An 8,119-nucleotide genomic window follows, 5' to 3' on the forward strand; every position below is an offset into this window, starting at 1 on the left:
CCAGGCGAATTACAAGAGGAGACGTACACGTCTCTCAGCGCAAGAAAGATCGAATCAACAAGGTACGCCGATGAACCTTGTTTACTTGCTTTAAGAATTCTAGATAATGTTAACTATATGCTAGACACTTTAAATTTAAATTATTTTCTATCTCTCAAGGACCTTGTCTATGCTCAATTAACACTAGAATTCCTAAGCTCGTTAATTTTTAGTCCCACACCCAACACAAACTACTCCAGTGGGACTGTCCAGTTTCGTTTATTTAACGTCGAATATGCCCTTACATTTTCCCAACTAGCGGACCTACTACATTTCCCCCATGGGGATGGCGTAGTAAGTGAGGTCCCAGATACTGAGGGTTGGTAACGCGCCTTCCAACCATTTTGGAGGGCAATAACTGGTACAATAACCCATAGTTTTGAGGGAAACAGAGCCACTTTAATTCAAAACCCGGCTATTCGATATTTCCGCCAAATATTGGCGTGCACCTTTTTTGGTCGAGCAAACTCTAACAAGGTGAACGAAAAAGAACTCTTTTATTTGTTTGCCACATTTTTGCCACAAAAGGTGAATACCGTCCCTTTTATGCTATCTCACATGCAGGCAATTGTCAATGCGAAGCGAGAGCCGAGTATTTTTTGAGGTTTAATAACCTTCATAGCCAGAGTCCTAGGACTCGAAGAAAAATTCTCCAGGCTAACCCCACTCCCGCATCATGCCATTGACATTGACATGGCCAGGAGCATGAAACTAGTAAAACAAAAGAGTGACGGTAAATTTAATTTAATAATTGCTAATAATGTGTTACAAGATTTTATCCTCCCAAATCCAAATCGCACAGATGTGCGCAACCCGGATAATTATTGTTATACTAATGTTCTGGTGCCTAACCAAGTCCCCGCGCACATTCCTGAGAATGTAGCTACTGGAGGGGACACTGATGAGGATCACATTCTGGAGCAAACTGCTCCCACTACTGACCCACACACCACACACATGTCCTTTGAAAATGTTGCAGGTACATCTTCTAGTCAAAGACCAAGAAGAAATGTGGCACCAACCACTCTTGATGAGATCTATGCTGAACTGCTGCGACGTAGCGAATTAGACGCTCAACGCGACCTACAGATCCAAAACATGGAAGCTTAGCAAACTGAAATGATGCAAATCCTTGGCCAAATGCAGCATGATCAACACGACTACGCCTTCAGAACCGAACATAACATGTCTGGCTTTATCGATGAAATGGCAACATTGACAATGCGTGTGGAAGATCTCCAGAACTACACGCCACCTCACCATCCAGGAAATGGTGGACGTGCATGTACACGTGATAGACGGCGCCAGTAGCAGGATACCCGAGTTCTACCTTTCTTTCCTATCTTATGTCATTGCATTGGGGATAATACAAGATTTAAGTATGGGGGAGGAAGCTTTACCGCTTTTTATTTACCGCTTTCTAGTTAGATTTAAATTATTGTTATTTCCTTTAGTTATTTTATTTTTTGTTTGGTTATTTTAATTTTTGTTAAAGTGTCAGTCGAGTTAAATATTAATGTGTTGTCGAGTCTTTATGCATGGTTTCCGTTATTTACTAATTCTCCTATTTACTTAAGCCATACAAAATTTTTGCAAAAATCTAGACTTAGAGATATAATACACCTTTTGAAAATTCTAACCTATAAACCAAGCAGAGGTTGAATTGTAGAGATTTAGAAAAACTTTATAAGAACAGTATCATTTTAACACCTTAAATATCCCAAGTATAAGATCGATTTGAGTACTTGTCATGCCATAGTCTTCAATTCTATCCTTTAATATTTCCTTAAGTAGTTTATCTAGCAGTCATCACCATCCTAAGCACATACTACGCAAGAAGTCGATGCAAATAAATGTATGATTTCAGGCTTAAAAGAAGAAAAGATTACGAAATGTACGAAAAATGTTGTGTTAATACCTTAGGATTGGCATTAATTTTAGTAAAACGAATAATGTAATCACCTCTGTTGTTTTAATATGTTGGGTTGAAGAAATTCAACATCTGGACCAACATGTCTTGTACGATGTCACGACATCAGGTCTGTGACATCGCACTTGAGTAGAAAACTGAATTAATTAATTCAGTATATATTCTGGGATCAGCAAGGATATCTGGTGAATATCCTAACTCCCATGTGGAGGTCTTGAAGACTCAATCAGAATATATATAGGCTCTAAATATGGAGATATATATGGAGAGAGTTTAGGAACTTGAAGACCTTGTTTGTAGCAGAATTTTTCTGCTGAAGTTGCAACAGCAAAGAACAAGTCTGCTGCGACTTCTGAAGGCCCAAATCCAGTTGGGTGATTAGGTTATAAATAGCTGATTGTAATCTAGTCTTTGTAAGCCTCTTAGAATGAAAATTTAGGGGTGTGTGTGAGGTAAACCTCCCAGTCTGTGGGAAGGTTACCATGTGTTTCTCAGTGGTAAAAGCTGAGAGTATTTGTAACTCAAAGCCTGTAGGCAAGAGTGATTTTGTTCTTGAATGAAGCTGTGAAGCAAGTTCAAGGTGTGTTAACATTACATTGTATTTGTAGTGATAGGAATGGAAACTGGAGGTTTCTATCTAGGAGTTCCTAGGTATAGATTGCATTGGGTAGGGATTAAGTGAAGAGTTGTAAACGGGTGAGTTTAACTCTGAATTAATACTGCTAATAGTGGATCTTCTTCCTGGCTTGGTAGCCCCCAGATGTAGGTCATGTTGGACTGAACTGGGTTAACAATTTCCTGTGTTTGTTTTCCTTCTGCATGTGTTTTTGTTACTGTCATAACTCAGCTGGTATTCCAGTCAGCTTATCAAGATGATAACAGACCTGGTATATAGCCTTCTGTTTGAATGTCAATCAGAATGTTGTAACATTCATCAGTGACTGTGTATACTGAACAATAAGCAGGTTAGGTTCAGTTCAGTATTTATTTAAGTCTGTTCTCTTCCAGGATAACAGACCTGGCCGAAGGACCATTGTAAAACTGTCAAACTGGATGTTTTGACAGTTGATACTGAAGGCTGATACTGAAGTAGAGACTAGTTGGTCTTTTACAGTACATCAAACTTAGCACAATCCGTTTCCAGGACCATAGCAGAATCAACATATGTTTTGGCTGTCGAACTGAATGTTGTGACATTCATTCCCAACAGCATGTGCTAAAGTGTAGGATGATTGGTTTTTCTATTTCAGTATTTTTCTCAGGCTATTCTTCAGGGATTCAACAGCTGAGCTAAAATCCAGGAAATCAACTACTAACCTACAATTAATGAACCTAACAAATAGCCTAGTTGTTAGCAATCTAATAAGTGGAAATTAGATTAACGTGTTCAACCTTTAATTCAGGAAATACAAGTAAAAGACAAACACACTAGAACAATGTAACAGATGATGTCCAAAATCAACAGTAAGACATCATGCTGATAACAGGGTAAGAAAACAACAGAAGTGAGTGCTAGGATTGATCTCTGTTGAGTCTTTCTTCCTGATGCACAGAACCAGGTGTTCATCCATTCTAGGGTGACATAGAATGAGATGCCGTGACATCTGTGAACGTGTGCATACTAGTACAGTGGTTAATAACTGTCTTGCTGTATTAGTTACAATGTTAGATCAGATGTCATGACTTGGAGTAGAACATCTGAATTCTGACGTCACCAGAATTTCATGTTGTTCCTTCTAAGTTAGGTGACCCTCGCCCGGTCATTTAGCCCAACGGTATAACCATTTTCAACTGTTATTTGAGCCAAAGTGCGAAAAAGAAATAAATAAATAATGATGAGATCATAGTCACTAACAGACTATCTTGCTATGAATGTGAAAGGATAACGGGCTTAATGTGATTGCGCCAGAATGAAAAAGGATAAAAATAAGGTTTAGTAAGGTAGGCTTAGGCATGACAACATGATTCAGATTGGTTTGTATAGGAGGGAGACTTATGGTTGCAACATTGCGACTATGTGTTCCAACGATACCCTTAGTGTGGAAGTGAGTACCTGTTAATACAATTTTGAACCAAAGTAAAGTTTATAGACTAGAATGAGTATCTGAATGCAACTGTGTTTTCTACGAGTCTTGATAATGTATGCTGCAAATATTTTACAAAACTTTTTATGTACGCGGCATTTGCTTGAGGACAAGCAAAGGGTTAAGTATGGGGGAGTTTGATAACGCGAAAATGTATCATATTTTTGGTTCCATATGCATTGCTTTTTACTTGATTAACGCTTATTATTATGCAGTATCTTATGTTTATTACAAGTATTTATTTATTAAAAGGTTTACCACAAGCAAAATGGAAAATAGCAAAAAGGAAATAAAAAGGAAAGAAAAAGAGAAGAAAATGAAGCTTTTATAGAGATAATCGGCCACCAAAGCAAATGGGCTTGTGGCGCCCATTATCTAGGTGTAGCGGGGTTTTCGTTACCTTTAGGTTTATTGACTAAACCAAAAGTCAACATACAATTCGAGTCGCCACCGCACTTTTATTTGTCCAAAGGAAAGGCTAAAAAGCGAACAAAAGCCAAGTAAGAAGTTTTTCAAATCAAAAACTAATAAAAATGTCAGAGATCTAGGTAAGGGGGTTGGTTATGAAATGAGAAGGTTTTACGCACCCAAAATATCCTTAGTACTCTAAGGGAACCTCTTTTTGCAAATATGTGTTGTAGGTTGGTATTTGTGAAAAGATTTGTGCAAAAGATTGGAGGGATGAGAAGAGAATAAATTATATTTACAAATTTTGTTGTTTGAATGGATGAACCCATTGCCTACGTACCATCACAAAGGAGGATCAAAACCTTGTAGTTCGTGGTAAAAATCTCAAAGATTGGTGAATTGATTTTAATCAAAAGCCTTAAGGTCTTTTGTTATCAAAGGGAGAAAATTCAACCTAGACCAACAATCCACCATGCGAGGAAGGCTTCAACATGCTAATTGTGAGAGAATTCTTTACCTTGAATTAATTTTTAATGATAGCAAATTGTGTGATCATCATCCAAATGTTGGTTGTGCATTGCATTACATGATACATGTGTGTTTTATTATGTTTTTCATCTCACTCTATTGTTGCATAACTGTATATATAAAATTACATTGATACTTACCTTTAAATAACAATTAAAATGCATCTTATGTCAGTATGCATCGATACATAAAGCCTCTGCATCGATACATCCAGCATGTGATAAATCACAAAACCTTTCTGTTCAGTATGCATCGATGCATACGAGTCATGCATCAATACATGGAAGACAAAATACTCTATGCATCGATACACACGATCCCTGCATCGATACATGACCAATTGAAACAGCCTGTGTATCAATACATGCGCATTAGGCATCGATACATACTAGTGTAATAATCACATGCATCGATACACACGACTTTTGCATCGATACATGAATAATCAATTTCACCAAAAATACACATATCCTACAGTATGCATCGATGCACACTATTATGTATCAATACATAAATTTGTTTTGTGGTATAACAGCAACTGTTTTGCAGCATATAAAAGACAGGTTACAACAGAAGTGCAAAAACACGAATTCATTGAGGGAAAACAATTGAACACAGATCAAAAGCAGTGTTGGAGCAATTGTTTTGTGAGCAATTAGAACCTGAAAGAGACTTCATCTTCTTCATCTTCTCAATTACTTTTCTTCAAGAACATTTACACATAACCATTCTTGTTCTTTGGATTAAAGAAGCATCGAGATAACGTTCAGTGGTACGATCAAGGATCTAGCTGTGGTTTGCAGTGGAACGATCGAGGATCTAGCTGAGTCGAAGATTGAAGGGGGTTTCTAGGAAAAACCTACTGGTTTGTCCTTCAAGAACTGGAGTGTTCTTGAGGGTTTGGGAGTCACATTTGCAGAACATATTCAGCCGCAGCGTTGCGTTTGGAGATCGGGGGATTTCGCAAGCAGGTCGTGGAACCGGTGAATTGTTTGCAACTTTGTGCAGGAAAATCTTGATCGTGCTCAGATCAAGTGAAGGTTTATACAAGAAGAGGTTCTTAGAGTTTATAATTCTATCTTTGTATCATAACCTTGTATCAACGGATTCGGCAATAATTGATAATCAAAGTTCTCAATTTCATTTGAAATTGAGAGGGAGACGTACCCACACGCGAGGACGACGTGGGGAACTTCCTTACCAAATCTCTGCGTATCGTACTCTTACCTTATTCCTCTTTACGTTTTTCAAACTGTTTTCGCAATTTTAGTTAGTGTGTGGTGATTGCTTCTTTTTCAAGACAGCAGTGGCAAGAAAACTTTAATCAAACTTCATTGCTGTTTAACATTGATCACATACACACCAACTGTTTGATAAAACGGTTAGCTAGATTTTATTCATTGGAAATAGACTTTAATGATAAGTGCATTCAATTAGTTATAATTCTGGTGTGAATTGGTTCTGTCATTCTCATTAAAATCCAGCAATTAAACTTGTGTGTCCGGCTTTCTAGTAGCGGTTCAGAATAGACGGAAGTCGATTCGGGACTGATTTTTCCGCCAACTTTGAAAACTCTGATAAAATTTCAAATCCGTTAAATTTAGAAGAGGTGATCTATTCACCCCCCCTTTCGATCACTAGCCACACCGTCTAACAAGTGGTATCAGAGCGCCGGTTCGCTGGTGCTCTGTGGCTGCCTGTAACAGTATGGATTCTGAACCAAAGGGGGCGTATAATAGAGCGCCTATTTTCAACGGTGAAAATTATGGCTACTGGAAAGACTGCATGCGAGTTCATATAAATTCTGTGGATAGGTTAGTATGGGCTGCCATTGAAAACGGTCCGTTTCAAATCACTATGACAAATGCGGCTGGCGCCATAGTACCTAAACCAGAAGATGATTGGAATGAGAAAGATGAGAAAAAGTGGTCGTGCGATTGGAGAGCTCGTAACATGTTAATTTCAGCACTTGGTGTTGATGAGTATTATCGAGTATCCCATTGCACGACAGCTAAAGAAATGTGGGACGCTTTAGAAGTTGCCCATGAGGGCACTACTGAAGTAAAACAGTCCCGCATTAACACACTCAATCAAGAGTTTGAGCTCTTTCGCATGAAACAAGGAGAATCCATCTCCGACATGCAAAAGAGATTCACTCATCTAACTAACCGATTGAATGCTCTTGGAAAACCTATTTCCAATGAAATTGCTACTAATAAAATTCTCAGGTGTCTTAGCAGGGAGTGGCAACCTAAAGTTACAGCAATCAAGGAAGCCAACGATCTTACAAGACTTACGATTACAACTCTATTTGGAAAGCTGGAAGAACATCAGCAAGCTTTGGAAAGTCTTAAAAAATATGAGAATAAAAGTAAGAAGGAAAAGGAGAAGAAAAGAGACAAAGAGGGAGAGAAGAAGCCAATAGCTCTTGTGGCTTCTAGCTCTAAGTCCTCACGAAAAGAGCAAAGCGACAATGATTCAAGTAGTGACAAAGACTCGGATGATGAGGAAATGGGACTGTTTGTAAGGAGATACAATAGATTCATTCGAAAGAATGGAGTCAAGCATTCCGACAAAAATCTCATGAAGTTTCGAAAATAATCTACAAATTCGAAACAAGAAGAAAACAAGAAGAGTAGAGGAAGAGGATCCTGTTTTAATTGTGGTAAATCCGGACACTATAAAACGGACTGCCCTATGAAATATAAGGATCAAAGAAAAGATTCGCCAAAAGGGTACAGCAAACAAAGAAGAGCGTATATTGCATGGGAAAGTGATAGTGATTCATCAAGCACACAAAGCTCAAGTGATGATGATGAAGCTGCAAATCTGTGCCTTATGGCTCACACAAAAAATCTGTCCTACCACAAGAAGAAAAACAATGACAAAAAGGTAAAACAAGCGTATTACAATAATTTCTCCTCTATGTCTTTTTCGGAACTAAAAATAGCTTTTGAAAAACTGCATAACGAAGCTGTAGATGCTTTTAAAAGACTATCTTCCGACAAACATATTTTCTCTTTTTTGGAAGGTAAAGTAAACAAAGCTGAAATTGATTTAGAAGCATTGAAAACTAGTATTGTAGAAAACTCAAAAACTATTGACATTGACGGATGTAGTAGAGTTAGGT

This window comes from Lathyrus oleraceus, chromosome 7 (assembly GCF_024323335.1).
Source record: "Lathyrus oleraceus cultivar Zhongwan6 chromosome 7, CAAS_Psat_ZW6_1.0, whole genome shotgun sequence".
NCBI lineage: Eukaryota > Viridiplantae > Streptophyta > Magnoliopsida > Fabales > Fabaceae > Lathyrus > Lathyrus oleraceus.